The sequence below is a fragment of the Aphelocoma coerulescens genome (genome assembly GCF_041296385.1).
Source record: "Aphelocoma coerulescens isolate FSJ_1873_10779 chromosome Z unlocalized genomic scaffold, UR_Acoe_1.0 ChrZ, whole genome shotgun sequence".
Classification (NCBI taxonomy): Eukaryota; Metazoa; Chordata; class Aves; order Passeriformes; family Corvidae; genus Aphelocoma; species Aphelocoma coerulescens.
In genome coordinates this window covers 20,941,861-20,958,543 of record NW_027184085.1, presented here as the reverse complement: position 1 = coordinate 20,958,543, position 16,683 = coordinate 20,941,861, and the positions used below count along the sequence as shown (strand labels likewise).

The following is a 16,683-nucleotide window of genomic DNA, read 5'->3' as shown; positions in this document are numbered from 1 at the left end:
CTGGTGGCTCTGGAACTTCCCTTCTAAAATTTTCCTACTGCTTTCCCACCTACAGCCAAAATTCTTGCATGGCTGAAAATACTATCAGAAGTATTGCATTATATCAAGTTTATATCTAGCCAGCAACTCCCTTCATACACACCCTGTTCAGGAACTGACGGTCTATGATGTAAAGCCTGGAATAGCTTTCTCAGGTCTTAACCAAGGAGAGCAGACTAACTTCCTTCCCTCGTCTTGCAAACTACCAGAGAAGATTCAGTTCAATTTGAGATGTAAGTGGCATCTTTAATAGATAAAGAATGGACTGTTGAACATGCTGTCTCTTCCAGATTACCTGTTCAAGTTTTTGACTACCTGGCATCCACAATAAAAGTGCTCAGTGGTAAACTAGACTCCAAAAGTTAAGAGTTGAAGAGGAGTAAGAAAATAAGATTTTGTACATTGTTAGAAGAAAGACTTTTGACACTTCTTCTCCCTAAGGCCAGTTTTCCCCACAACAGGGTAAGTTAGAAAGTAAGTAGAACTAAGGCTACACTCTACTTCCGGCTTTTTCATTATCAGAGACATGTAATTTTTAATTGAAACACAATACCTAATTAATACCAACAAGCCATTTCAACTGAAATGGCTGATGGGCAGGTCACTATATGAAAAACGACCCATATTACATTTGAGTTATAAACTCCTTTCACAACAGTTATTAACAACCAGGACTTTTCAGAACTAGACAGATTTGTGCTGTTGAATACCTAAAATCACCCCTTGTAGACAATATCTTGGAGCCTTTGTGGCTGCAAAGACGATTAGGAGAAGAATCAACTTGGATTTTACTCCACTACCACACTTGTGAAAGCCATGCTGTGTTTCAAAAATAAAGCGACTTAAAACACAGAACAATTTTTTTCCATTTTACTGTTTCCAGTCCCCTGTTAATGTTACTCAGTTTTTTCAATATATGACATGAACGATCAGGGTCTGCTTATATATATGAAATTTTGTTTAAGTACTTTGAAAAATTAGGCGCAGTTAGTACTTCTATCAGGCACTTAAGAGTTTGCAAGAATGTATCCTAGAGCCTACACTAAAATGACTGGTAATATTACATTATAAACCAAGGATATCTATCACTTTGGCTAAGCATACTGGAAAAAGATGCCAGATGGAACACCGCAATGGAGGCTACTTTCATTTCCACCCAGAGCCAAGAAACATCATCATACCACTATCTTAGCAAGAGCAACTACTGATAGCAGTGAGCAATTGAAAAAGATCACTTAAAGCAGCAAAACTAATTTAGAAATATTCTACTAATCAAGCTTTAATATTATAAAAAAAACTATTTGAGATATTTATTAAGTCAGTTCTATTGAATCAGTAGATCTGTGCATAAAAGCTAACATTATGCTTTCACAGTGAACAGGAAAAAAAACCATTTATTACCACAGGATTCTTCCCCTCCACTAACGCTGCCGGGGGCTTGTAACCACAAGCCCCGGGTGCCCTCGGGCAGAGGGGACGCAGCGTCGGCCTCCACAGCGGCCTCGCTGGACGGCTCAGTGGAATCGGCGTGGGATGGGTGCGGGCGCTGGCTCCTCCTCAGAGGAAACACGTCGGGCAGCCGATGATCAGGCTCGCCTTTGCCCGGAGGCAAGGAAGGCGGGAGGGGCTTCTGGTGTGAGTTCCAACAGGTTTATTGGCAGGACGGACCAGGGACCAGCAAAAGCCCCGAGGGCACGCACGCTCTCCCCTTTATGGGGGGGTGGAGCAAGGCAGGGAAAGAGAAAACAACCAACGGGGTACAAGCAGAGGGGAGGATACAATTTTTCAGAACAAATGGGGAAAACGGGTAGGCAGGAGTCATAACAGGGAACCAATTAATAACTAAAAAAGGGAGAACTTTCTGGAACAGGGGGAGGTAATTTAGGATTGGGAGCCACCCAGGGGGAGGTAACCTAGACCTCAGTGATCTCTTCTGGTGACTGACGTTTGATGGTTTCAGCCCGAGAGCACGCTGACCCACCCCAACACTCCACTTTCTTCATCTACCATGACAATCTTAAAAACGCTACTTAAATTTTTGTTAAGCATGGTTTAGCCGAATCCAAAGTCCCAAATAATAGAAAAATATGAACTCAGGAATTCATGAGCATAATTATTAGCAGTGCACGTACAAAATCAATAATTTAGCAACTACATTAATGCGGTTGGGCATGAACTGAATAAAAAGCTCTCAATTGCTTTCTGAAAGCAAACAAATACTTTGTATATTTTTTTCCATTAAGTTGGACAAACAGAGGATGCATATAATTACAGATAACATATAAAAATTAGTTAGCCTACACTGCAAGAAGTTGTTTTGATATGTATTTATTTTACTTAAAAAAAACCCCCATAATAAGTGCTTAAACACACTTGACTACTATCCTTCAAAGTGTTAAAAGATGATCTGGTTATTGGAAGCCAGGTGATTGGGAGGAGAGGGCATCAACCTGCAGATACTTTGTGAGCTTAAATACTTGATGTTGAGTAGCTGACTGATTTGTACGCAACCTTAACACTTAAATTCTCCTTGGATCCTAAATTCTTCTCTAGATCAATGACTCAAGGGGAAGGGTGGAAAAGAACCCACTCCAGCAGTACATGTTAATGTCACTAAGCTCAGCCTCACTACTGGATATTATTCCAGCATGCAAGACTCACAGTTCATATCCAAGTGTCAGGACTGATACCAGGAAATACATGATCTTAGCAGAGAGAGAACGAGTCATTTTTATGGATCTTAAAATACCCTCTCCCCCATACCCCTCCTTACTTCAAGATAGAGATATAAATACAGGCAAATACACCTAAAAAGCAGTGTTCAACTTGTATTCTAACCACACAGCAGAATAAATGTACAAATACATACAGTTATCTTTCAGAGACCTTTTCTGCTCAGCATTTTAAGACATGCCAGATGCACTGAGACTACATGCCAGTCCCTCAAAATCTGACTCTTCCCCAAAATCCCAAAACTGCAGCATCAAAAAAAACCAAAACCAAATCTTTCTGTTTTAAGTGGAAAAAATACAGGAGAAAGATAACTTTAGAAACACAAAAAATGAATGCAGTTCATAGTATTTCAGTCCCACATTCACTTAGAAGGGGAGGGATTAATGCAAACATGAAACTGTACCAAAAGGAGATACACTTGCCCTCAGGTTCAAAGTCAGTTCCAATTTACCACACTCTAGATTCTTATTACAGATAGACTCTCACAACTGAAATAACATATGAAGGAAACATGCGCAACGTTTTCCACGCTCATTTGCAAGGTCAACAGTCACATCAGTGTCTTAACAACTAACTAGACTATGCATGCATTTAAGAAAAAATCCTAGTGTATTTTCAATTTGGGGTAAGGGAAGGAAGAGAATCAACCTTTGCATCACATTTTCAAAATTCCAGTCCCAGAGAAATGAATATCATCATACTAGTTACTCTCAAGTATGCAGAAGATCATAATTTAGAAACCACCTTCAGGAAGAATTCAGTATCTCCAAATCCTGCATAGCTTAATCCTTGTACTACATAATTTGAAAGAATAAACCTAATACCTAAGTTATCTTCCCAAATACAATATTCAAGATAATTTGGGACTTAATATATTCTGAGCTTTTTTCCTATCTCTGAACCCCAGGAAAATAAATTATCTTACAGCAATCACTATTTCCCTTGAAACACTGCATCAAATACTTACCAATCAGCCAGAAGATAAACTGTTATTTTGCAGATTAAAGAGCAGGACATACAAATAGACAACTGCTGTCATGAGAAATACCTTAACTGCTTAAGGATGTATTGAGAACTATCCATTTGATGCCTTAGTAGTCCAGTAAGCAGGCAGTGTTCAGCTAAGCTCTCTCACAGATGTAATTGCTACTAACACTGGTGTGCCTGGAGAAGGAAAAGGTCCTCACAACTCACTTTAAAGGTTTGTCATGTGATGACTCTAAGAAGGGCATTGTAGGGAGCAATTTAAATTCGGATAACAAGAAATACATTTTAAATTCACTAATGCTTTAATAGATCACAGAACTCTCTCCAAAGAAGCAGGGATAAGCACAGTATCAGTCTTAAAAAGTGGGTAACAGCACAAATACCAGCTGTTTCTGTTTACCTCATGCCCATGAGTGCCACCTCCTCCCTAATATAGGGGCTTGGCCCTTCTGCATAGAGGACGGAAAGATCAGAAGTCACCTGCATTTCATGTGTACAATACAGTCAAGTGAGGCCACTATACATGGCTCCTCACTACAGCCCTACAGCACTTCCACACACAGCTGGCAACCTTCCCAGAAGATCTGAAAACGATCAAGCTAAATGTCTTCTATTCTTCCATCCTCTGCCCCCTAAATTATCTTGCACTTTTAATTCCTCCATGAATGAAGGTGATTCTACCCTGCCCACCTGAAATGAAAAAGTAAAATACTTTAAAGGCATTGCACACTGTGACAGACATTTCTGAGTCCATCATTTTGTTATAATACATAACATATGAACTTGTTTACTAATCACACCAACTGCCCATCACCTGTCAGTTCTCCAATCATACTAGCCTAGAGGTCTAATCTGAAGGCAGAGCATGCAACATTCAAATACTGTTGACCTACACATTTCAATCAAGAGATCCCTCTAGATAATGAAAAACACAAAGCCACCAGAAATCCCAATGAACTAAAGAGGCTAGATATATAAGTCTCAAAAGCAAGTGCTCTGAAACATAGCCTTCAGGAGAAAAGGACTTCATTGTTGCTTCTCCTTTTCCATAGTTAGTTATTTCACACTCCTGCAGCAATTAAAAACCATTTTACAGAGAAACATTAAATTCCCATCCTACTGTCTCAAGTCTGCAAGTCAATCTATGGCAAGAAAAAGTAGGAGAGATGGGAGGTGGTAGACTTTAAATCTGCCAAAAAAGAGATGTAACTGGGTAAGTATCCCAGTTTTTAAGTGCACTCTTGACTTTTATGTATGTATTATCAAGGATCAAATCACTGATGATGGATAGCAACATTTACATTTACTGTGGGTAAGTGGAAGACTATTCCAAACCAGCCATTGGAACTCAAAAGGCAATCTCCATTGTGCAAAATTCAAACTAGAGCCTGCTGAAGCAAGAGTAATCTCTGCTTTTCTCTCTGCCTTTTAAGCTGCCTTTAATAAAACCTGCCTTTTATTACAGCTAGGGTTTGCATAACCACACTGGAAGTCCAATCAGTAACTGATCCAAAAAGCCTAAACCTGCAAGACATCAGGGAGAATTTTTTTTTTTTTAAGATCAGTTTGCTCAACAACTCACTGACTTTCGGTACCATGTCTCCACCTTCAATACCTTGTCTTCACCTTCAGTACCTTGTCTTCTTTCTAATGCAAAGAACCACACCAGAAGCAAAGTGGATGTATGCAGAGGAGTTGCAGCACAATGTAAGACTAGACATTTAGTCACAGGCTTATAAATTAAGACTCCTTTAAAGTAAAGGTGATAACTTGATTATTACTGGTATTTTTCTTTTAGTACAAAAAACGTGTATCAAAAACCATATGCAAGCATATTTTAATGCTCACAACAGGAGAAGCTGATGGCAAAATTCATTCATCTGTGTCACATTTATAATTTAGTCTGCCTTGGATTCACAGTTTTGGTGGAGGGGGCAGGAGGGAGTAATTAAAAAAAGAAAAATTTGCCATGCTAAATATCTACAGGCAGCCAAGAAGAAACAAGGATGCTCCGTCAATCCAGTAAACAGGTTGGTCCAGACACTGACTGTATCAGCAAGCTATACTGTACAGAACTGAAAGAAATTTTCAGAGGATGTGGTCTGAACCTCAAGACACTGTTGCTCAGCATGTGCTGTGCATGTTTTTGCAACAAAAAGTCAATTACTTGCCTACAAAGCAATGCTTTCAATTTACTAAAGACTTGAGGGAATGAGAATAAAGCACACAAAAGTATATGGACCGCCATCCCCAACATGGTAAGTTCAAAATTTACATACACTTACTTTCTTTTAACCAAAGCAAAAATTCCTTTTTAAATTCCGAAGTGACCAATACAAGGAAGTGCTTTGTAAAGAGCCACTATTGACAGAAAGTCTCCGTTTTTCACTTCAGCCTAATATTAACGTTTAAAAAATTTTTTTAAACATTCAGTTAATATCAACCTGTAATTCAAACCATAAATAGATACACTGAATAGATTTACAAAAATTGATATTTATATACACAACAGTGTCACTGATCTAGACGTATCTTTCACGTCCCACTGCTCTTAAAATGTAAGTGAAGATACACAAAATGCAGTTCTTCCTAGAGCATCAGAAAGCTGCCACTTTATAATAGGTGATGCCCATGACTTAGAGCAGAATGCAACTTACTTCCAATCTTGACGGTAAAGGTGATTTGTCCTAAATCAAGCCCATAAAATAAGACATTTTCTATTAACCCTCAGATGTCTGGATATAAAGCAATGTTAGTAATTGGTATGGATGAAACCAGTCTCTACAGTGCACCCAAGTTTCTCATCTAAATTCCTCTTCTACATCCTATCCTACTAATTGATTAACTTAGAGCCACCCACACCACGCACCTCAAAAAAAGACTTAATAGTAAATATTGATAAGAAGAAATAGAAACAGGTTTTTTTCATTTAAAAAAATCCTTCAATGATGCTGTCTTCTGGTCTGCTTCCAAATCAACATTACCAAGGTCTTGGAGAGCCTAAGGAGAAGGGACATATTCAGGGAGAAACCACAAGAAAGGATGAAACAAAGCATAACAGTCAATATGCTTTTAAAAGTCAAAACAGTTATATGTCATGGTTAATTAAATCATACAGTAAAATTAAGTTACACAGTACCTTAAAAAGAAACAAAACAACCAAAGATAGAACAACACAACTGTTTAAACGGAGAGGTATAAAATAGATATTTACAACCAACAGCAGAGAAAAATCTTAGGAAAGAATTTTGGAATAAATGCCAAGGAGGCTAAAAAAACCCTGTAGAATCCCTAGCATAATTTGTCTATTAACACCAGAAATAACAAGTGCTTTGATGACAGTTTCAGTTGGTTAAAGAGTGAGAAAAGACAATATATTATATTTGTTGCAAGTACACTGCAATTTGTAACATTTACATGTTCCAAAAGGCAAACCCCAATTTTGAGTCAAGATTATGCTTTGTGGAGGACTGCATCAACACTATGATAGTAGCACATCCAACTTGAACACAGGCATGTGAACTAATTTCCAAGTCTGTTTGAAAATTAATTCCTGCTACTCACGATGACAAGGGCTAAAGTGCAAGTAAGATTTAACTTGGTATTTCACACTGAAAATATCAGCAAACCAGGCCAGACTCAACAGAATTAACAGATAGTTCTAAGGTGCAGGGAGGAGCAGGATGCCCATAGATACTTGGTTGTACACCTGAAGTACATTTCAGATACACAAAAGAACAAAAGGAAAACATAGACCTGAGGAAACATTTCTTTGTCTTAATACTTCTGGTACTTCCTACAATTCAATAGCTACAGAATCCTCCTGTAGCCACTGATAGCTGGGAGACAAGCAGAACCACTGGAATTAACTGTGCTTGAACAGGTCACACCTCCCTGTGGCTAGCAGGACCACAACTCCTTCACAAAACACAAAATTTGGTGATCAGAATGAAGATAAACATCACACTTCAAAGAACAAAGGCTGAGGAGGAGGAGGAAAGATCAGGTATACCTGAACATGTTTCTACAGATTTTCTCATAACTATCGCAAAGAAGGCTGAGACCAATCAAACTAACACACACCAGAATCAGGGAAGGCAATTGGACTGCCAGAACAAATACAAAAGCCAACAATAACCCAGCTGACTTGGTCCAAAATACAAACAGGCAACTCCAGGATTTACCTCATCTCTCAGCAGATAAGCACAACTTTAAATGGTGGTACCATTACCATGGGACAGCTGAAAATCTCAGGAAGTGGAATTTAAACCAGAAAACAAACACAGCAGCACCTCCTTTTTCAATCCAAGAGAAAGGAACATGTCAAGCTTCCAACACTGCTTCACAACTGATGTCTTACAATCCCTCCAAAAAAGCACAGAAATTATAGTAGTTATGGCCTCTGCTTCATGTGAAGCTACTTTATTACTAAATGCTTGTTTTAAATAAATCCATGCCTTCCACAGCTATGAAAGTAAAACACTTGCCCTGTCTTCTCCTTCAGGGACCTCTCATTTCTTACACAAGACTGAACAGCAATTAGGATGTTACATAAGTTAATTTACTAAAGTTAATTTTTAACTCCACTTCTAATCATAGTGATTGAACAGAAAGAACAAACGAGAAAAACATTCAGAAAGAACAAGCAAAATTTCCTTAGAAGATCTGTACTTCATTCCTCTGGCTTAAAGAGGCTTTTAAAGGCTTTTAAATTATTTCAGATAAGTAAAAATTGTGCAATATACTAGTTAGAAACTAATCATGATGAAATTACAGATTCTAGATACACATGTATTTTTCTATCTACACCTACTTTGCCAATATGGAATAATAAGCAACAAAATGCTAGGCCTTGGGCTTGTGTCTTTATAAACTCTGCAATAGTTGGAGCTATTAGTTGTAAATGTTCTTACTCCTTGTCTTGAGAACTTGTTGGAATTAGACACTGGGCAGAAGCAAAATCTTTCACTGCTTATTTCTATCAACCATGGTTTCCTACCTCTAGTATCAAGCAACTATATACTTCTCTCACAGTGCGGTAGAGAAACACATATGCTACTAGCCTTAAGAAAAAAACCCCAACCAACCAAAATAAAACCAAAACCTCCAACGAACAAAGTAAACCAAATCACCCACCAAACACCTGTATACTGTGCATAGGCCTATACATCCAAGGAGGAAAACATAATTATCTTTTTCCTATTTCTTCATCCTTATTGATCCTGGTTTCAACTTCCATCTATGGCATATATAAAACAAAGAAAAAATAGGGGATGGGGAAACAAACAGTAGTGAAAATGCTAACAGTGTAAGTCAGCAATTGGTATTTAATACCATCCTCACTACAAAAAGTCCTTTTTAAGCCCTTAACTCAGGAAATAAAATAGGTTTGAAAAACATAATTACCACATTCTATTTCACATGAATACGATATTTTTATTCGTTTGACATATGTTGCTTCCTGAATGGATTTAATGTATTTTGGCATTCCAGAACAAAACTGCTCTCAGTGTTTGGCACTTCATGTACAATGCAGCCAGGAAGCCACTCCTTAAGACTATGCAGCCATCTGCAGCAGATACCAAAGGTTTTTGACAAGCAAGCTGCACTGCTGTAAATATGCAGTATTTCACAATAAAAGTTCTCATCTGTTAATCAGACTCTGCACATAATTGGCTGCAGATAAATTCAGGTGATCTGCAACACAAAACAGGTCAGCACAGAAAACAGAAAGGGGAAAAGATAATTTAAAAAATAAACCATTTCTTATTAGAAGATTACTGGTTATTTAAATTAATTATTTTGCTTACTGAATTGTATGTCCACACATAAAACCCCAGGCCCTGATGCTCTGCCTTACATGCATGCCCCCTCAAAAATGCAATTGCCAGAATTCCTGCCTAAACCTAGGACAGATCAAACAACAGAGGTCAGAAGAACACAGCAGGCCCAGAACACCCGAGATACAAAGTAAGCAGACACTGGGTCCATGGGAGGGGAAGGAAGAACCACACTCAAAACTCTCAGCTAGTAACTGCCCAGAAAACACTGCTGCACCAAATCCAAGTTACGTAACTCAATCTGTGGTAACAGAAAGATAAATGGAGTGCAAAGGAAGTACATGTGGGTATGTATGTTCATTCCCCATTTTGAATTTGGTAGATTTCAAAAAAATATATATCCTACCAAAAACCACAAATAAATATGCATTCCAACACTTAAAAGACTATGCAGTGCCCTAATGGAAGCTACTGCTTGAAGAGAAATAGTATATAGAACTAGACTTCCATTTCACTTTATAATTCCTCCCCCTTTAAAGAACACTTCTGTCTTTGTGTTCTAAGTATTATCCACTTCAACAAGCTGGTTTGGTTTTTGTTCTTACATGTTTAGTATAAAATGCAGTACTAAAACCAGAAACTTTTATTCACAATGCAGCTTTAAAAATAGTTTTACTTTAATACAGCTTTTTCACTGCTACAATAAGGAGCAGCCACTATTTTTAAAAAAAGCAAAGGTTCAAAAAAACAAAACAAAAGGCTGTATTTTCCAGACTCTAAGTATCTTGTCCCTCTAGTTTATACAATAATTACGCCACATATTACCTCAACACTATTCTTAGCAGTTTTAAGAGTTACTGTCCTGGACATATAAAGAAACCCCTGAACCTACTTAGCTCTGTCTGTTGTTCCTCGTTACATTAATTCTACAACCGATACACAGATCCCGATACATCCCAATTAGCTGTTCATAATGGTGATGCAGAAGAATTACTCCTCTCTGCACTGGCTGTGGTTCTAACTACAATGCTCTTCAATCTTCCATGTGCATAAACACCATTATTCTTGTCCTCTATTCACTCATCTTTTCTCTCACAATGCATATTTGATTTTTGCCAATTTATAATCTCTTTTCATTCCCAACACAGTGATGAAACATTTAAGTTACTATTTTTGTACTAAATTGTATTTTCCTTTACTTAGTGTTGCATCCCTTTAAGTGAATGGATGATGATTAAAGAAAAGAGAGCTGTTACATCATTTTTATTTTAGTCTATCAGGCATTTTGCAGGTAAGATAAGCAACTGATACAAAAAAAATTAGAAGAAAGCTATTCTTGAATGGTTTCTTAAGTACTTTTGCCTCTTTAGATAGGGAAGAACAATAGTTTACTACTGGTTAGAATAAAATTTTTATGAATAACTTAGAATTTAGACAATTATATTTAAGTACACTTCCTCTTAAAAGTGTTGTTTTCAATAGAGATAATAATTCACTATTGGAAGCCAAAACCAAGTTTTTCACCTGACAGGAGATTTAAGATGAACTAAAGAGTCTTCTTTGTCACCAAAATGCTAATTACAGCCTCAAAACTGAATTCAAAGTTGATTTAATAATAACTGTAAGTGTTACTTAACTTCTAACACACTGCGTTTTCCAGCATGAGAAAAAAATAAAGGTACAATACTACTTTGACACTACTGCAGTAAAAACTGGGACAGTGCCATACAGGTTTGCTATTACTATGTCACCCTCTTTTCTCAGAATAGGAAAAACTGACTGAGGAGGACAATGTAGGAATTTCAGAGAATTTCATAGATGTGATTTCCAATAATTTGAACTGTCCAGTGCATACTTCAGACTTCTCACAGATTAAAACCAAGTTAACACAAAACTAGGGGAAATGAGTAACATTCTGATTTTGAGGGAAAGTTATTCCTCTGGAGATATTTCATAGTCTGAAGCTGAAATTGAAAATTGGTCAAGATTCAACACCAGTGGAATGACGCGTGAGCTATGGATCTAAAATGAGCAAATACATATTTAAATTCAGTGGAAATAAGCAGGGACTCACTCCACAGACGAGAGGAAGTACTGTTTTTAAAAGGTTAAGGAACAATTTGTTGGTTCTTCATTGGTTAGTTTATGTAAAGGGAGAAGCAAAGTAAGAAAGAGAGTAAGACAAAAATATTGATTAAACACATTTCTCTCCCACTCTGTAACACTTTCTTCTAACCTGCTCCATTGACAAGGCCACAATCTTTCTCTTGATGTGTCACCATTTGCTCTGCAAAACCAATTCAGTAACTGATGTCATGAAAGACTACAGTCAGGACATCTGAAATCTTGACAATACGTCTCCAACAGATCCCACAATTTCCCACAGAAAAATCCCACAGAAATGTTTGCCTGCTTTACCATCTTTTTCTAGTAAAAAAAGCATTGCAAAACCACAGAATGATTCAAGAATCCTCAGCATTTCTTCTGCTTTGTTTCAGTAAAGCAAAACAAAATAAATCCTCCCTGAAAAATTGATGAACTCACCCAGATAAATACAAATGAAAGAGTAAATTAACCTCAAGTCTTTAAAATCTATTTTAAGTATGTCTTGCTTTCCTAGTACTTGTATTACTTTCATTTTCGTTTAGTTAGGTTAAATACCTGGTACCAGACCCAAAGCCTTAACATGTAAATTAAAAATAACATACTGGAAGAACAGGATTGTCTAATAGTCACAGAAGGCCCACACCCTCACAAAACATTGTTCAGGAAAACAAAAACCTCGTAAAAAATACAAATAAGATATAGATAAACAATTTTATAGTAAAATAGTAAAGCTCTGAAGGTTTTTTCTTCTCCCATATCAATGTTTCTGATCTTATCCATCAGGATCAGAGCCAGATGGATTGACAAATTCTGAGTTCCAACTATTTTCCCTCCCTGTCACATTCTGAGAAGATGGTTTAACATGTCTATTTCCGTCCTTTTTCACTTCTTCTTACTTAGAGTCCTTAATATTTGTCATCTTGTTTTTAACAGTTTCCTGACACCCACATGCGAACCAACAACAGTGACCTGAGAAAAGTCACAAGTAAAATTGTAGGTTTGTTCCAAATACTATTTTTTAGCACTGCACACTCAATTCCCTTTGCCTGTAACTCCTCCAAGTTTAAAGAACTCATTAGTTACTTAGAATAAATCACTCTGTGTAAGTTTACTACAGCATAGCAGACATAAATGGTGTAAAAATTGAAGAGGTATGAATCAGGAAGAAGTGAACTTTTGAATTTTCTCCTCAGTGATGAATTTTACTGCCAATCCCTAAAAAATATAGAGCAGCTCAGAAATTAAATAACCGACAGAGCTCCAGGGTTAGCACCACATATGATTATGTGACCAGAAGTAACCCAAAATTAGTATGTTCTCCTAAAAGGAGCTAACTACCAACCTCACATTCCAGGCCACCACATACAAACATGCCACAGCAAGCAAACATACCAGCAGCAGGAGATCAGTGAACACTATCTGTTGTCAGCATGTTCACTGATCCTCCTTCAACTAGACCTACCTCAAAGGCCAAAGTGGAACCTAAGTAAATTAAACATCTAAATATTACACTCAGTAGCATAAGCATGGAGACTGAGCATTTGCAAAGCATTTAAGTCACTAAAGATTTAGACTGCTATGTTGACACATTTTTCGGTTTAATTTTACTGAAAATACAGGCCTCAGTCTTCTAAATACTACTGCAGCCAAGCTTTATGTTGTCATAACCACAAGCGTGCATAAGCACAGATTTTTAAGCAACATCTTTCCACAGACCAAAAAAACTCCTGTAAATCACAATAATAAATGTTCTCCAATACCCAGCCTCAAATATAAAACTCCATGTTATCTTCAGGGTTACTTGTAAGACAAAAGACCTGCAGTAACTTGCTCAAATTGCTGACAACTGGATTGCTCTTCTAAACTTATTTCTCCTCTCTGGTAGAGTAATGCCAGGCAGACAACAGTCACTTGGGGAAAAAACAGCAGCTCTCAAATCTTAGCAGTCTATGAGAAATCTTCTAGACAAGCCTGGAAACACTTTCCACCATTAAAACACTTACAATGCTATCTACAGTCATTCTGGATGACCAAACCTGTGAATGACAATCATCTGGCACCACATTTCAGATGCTTCTGTACATGCACTGATGTAGCTTAAAGCACCTATGCCCTCTCTTCTGCTTCTTAAAACTTGGAAGTTTTGAAAGATACATACTGAAAAACTCCAAGGACAAGGAGAGCAAGGAAGGCTGAAGAAATCATTTCTGCAAATATACTAATCACATACCCCACATCACGGGACAGAGGACAAAGGAAGAACATGAAATTTCTCTTCCGTAACGGTCTAGGAAGATGGAACCCCTTACGCAGCTGCTACAGGAACTTCTCATGCCAACTGGAGTTGAAAACTGGTGAGAAGACTCCAAAGGCAGCAGTAAAACTTAAAGCACTTTACTTCAAAAACCAAGACCATCCTTCTGCATCTGCTTTTAACACAATATCAGAACTTCAAATATTTTGAATTTATTTATATATTGGGATTGGAGCTTTCTCCAGCAAGGAGAATAGAGCCCTGACCACTTTGCAGGAAAAAAACACAGATTCCAAATTAAGACTTAAATTATAAGTGTTTCACTTCAAGTATTTGTAATTTTTACTAATAGTTCAAACCACCGGAGCTTCTTCCACTCCTAAGGCTGGCCTCAGACAACTGACACAAGAAGTAGCCCTTGAGCACTACAAGCTCACAGCAAGACAACTATAACCCAACCTATACAAACCATCTTATTTAAGAAGATTGAGCCTTATAAGGCTTATTTACCTTCTGACATTATTACAACTACCAGGACCTCCACAGCAGCCAAGATTGTTCAGATTGTCCTCAGAATCTGCTTAATCATCATTGTCTATTCCTACACATAGTGATCACTTAGTATCAAGTAACTACAAATTCCTTCCAAGAACAGAAAGAAACTAATCTACTTTTTAATTTAAACTTTTAAACTTTTAACTTAAACTTTTTACCCTAGGCAAGAGACTTGCAATGCTGATGTTTTCCAACATAAATACACTTCAGTTTGGTTTCCTTTAAACCAAAGGAAGAGCTTTGCTCAGTTTTACTTCTCAATTATACAAAGTCACAATATATTTTTAAAGCTGGAATTGCACCCTAGCATTGAAATATCATGCTTCTGCATCCCCTTTAGGGAAAGTACAAAGAGTAGTAATTCAAATACCTGTACTGAAACTTAAGCCTCAGAGAAACAAGTATCTTAAAAAGAACTGGTCACTAATGATGCTCCTTTGGATCCACTGAAATTCAGAAGTAGGTCCCATCTGGGTCACCAAAACTTAACAAAAATCAGTAAAAATAAAATCTCCTTACCGCCAATGTTGCATTAAGAAGCAGGCGTTCTTTATTTGGCTGGATGCACGAGAGGATAGCTCCTCCTAAATACTGTGCATGCTGAGCACAGGAAAAGCTCCTGTTTATATACTGTATTTTACATACATATTCATTGATTTTCCTGGAATAAATACACATATGATAATCATTTCCCCAAAATCATTAACATATTTTCCCTCCCCTTTACACATGCATTCTTCTGCCCTACGGGTCTCTTTGGTGGTCCCTGGTGGTCAACAACCCCAAAGTTATAGCTGACTGCTTGGGAACCGATAAAAGTTGGCATAACTGGGCTGGTTGCTTTCCAGTTCTTCTTCCTAAAGAATAAGCATTGTGCAGTTCCATAGGCCAGTGGCTTTTGAAGAATAAGCATTGTATTAGCCCACCAGGTGCAAACGATTTTTCATCGGCAACAATGAGGGCAAGGCAGCAGAAAAAGCCCAATTATCCTGAGATTACTATATAAGAAAAATACTATTGATTCCAGTATAACAATTTTTTCCATTTTAATTAGATGTGAGATACATAAATCTCTCCTAAATCCTTACTTTGAAATCGTACATTTTTAAGATTTGACTCACAATACCTGAACACCATATTCTTAGTTCAACAAGAAAGCTGTATTTCAGTGAAGTAACCTTTTTACAACAAAAAAAAATCCTTAAAAAAACTCCCATACCCTTGGTTAAATACAGGCTATTTACTACTCAACCCACCTTCAATGTTTTCATTCTGATATGAGATGTGTCCTCTGATGCATTGTTCTACTTACTCAAAAGCTGACAAGGTAAAATACCAATGTTTATAAATCTTCCTTTTCCAGATAATCTTCATTTAACTATCTATTTCAAATGTCACCATCAACATTTGCATGCTCACATAGGAATACAGTCTACTATTTTCATATCTGTATGAGTAACTCTCCATCAACTCAACCAGTAACTAATTTGGAAAAGGTTAGATTTCTAATTCCTCTATGTGGATTAAATGTCAGGCATTTCTTCAGCAGATCAGGTTATTCTACAGGGAGAATCTGCTGAAGGTATGACATATCAACTATTTGATCTCTACACAACATTTTCCCTGAAAGATTTTCCTTTTGGCTTGGGAGCAGGAAGGACAAAAACAAAACAAGAACGCAAAGCAGACAGACAGTGATTCATTACAGCCCTACAGGAAAGCCAAGCTGAGGAATTCACTCCCATCCCCTTCTATTTCTAGAATGTACTGCTAATATACAAGGTATAATGTATGTTACACATGTGCAAGCCTTTCCTTACCTTTGATCTTCCAAGCTTGGCTCTTAATGCCTTGGACTACAGACTCTCAGCAAATTCCACTGACAACAAATCATAACACTGTTTACTGAGACCATCAGCTTAATACACTAAGAAACTATCAATCATTAATATTTTCTCCACAGAGCCCTCTCACCCACTCTGTATGAACATGACATGCAAATTAATACCCTACAGAGCTTTATGTTTACACTAAGCATTATCTACTGCGCAGCTTATACATATGATAGATCTATTCATATTTTCACTAATATGATAATTATCTTCATGATAATCACGTTCCATAGTATGCCATATGCTGCAACTTCTAGCTCTTTGATTGCAAGCATACCTTCTTAAAATTAGTGATGTTTACTTGAGCTTAATTTAATTCATGAGTAAGAACCAGCCA

The 16,683-nt window shown here is 37.3% G+C and overlaps 1 protein-coding gene across 9 annotated transcripts in view; it reads right to left on the bottom strand.

Annotated features, from left to right (window-relative positions):
* ERBIN (erbb2 interacting protein) overlaps positions 1 to 16,683 on the bottom strand; it is a 118,332-nt gene that overhangs the window by 98,869 nt on the left and 2,780 nt on the right. The window contains exon 1 of one of the 9 annotated variants that reach the window (XM_069002329.1): positions 1,441 to 1,459. The exons of the other annotated variants lie outside the window; for them this stretch is intronic. The gene's annotated coding sequence lies outside the window, so the exon portion shown is untranslated. Of the gene's footprint in view, positions 1 to 1,440; positions 1,460 to 16,683 lie in introns of those variants that run through there. 9 annotated transcript variants of the gene reach the window in all.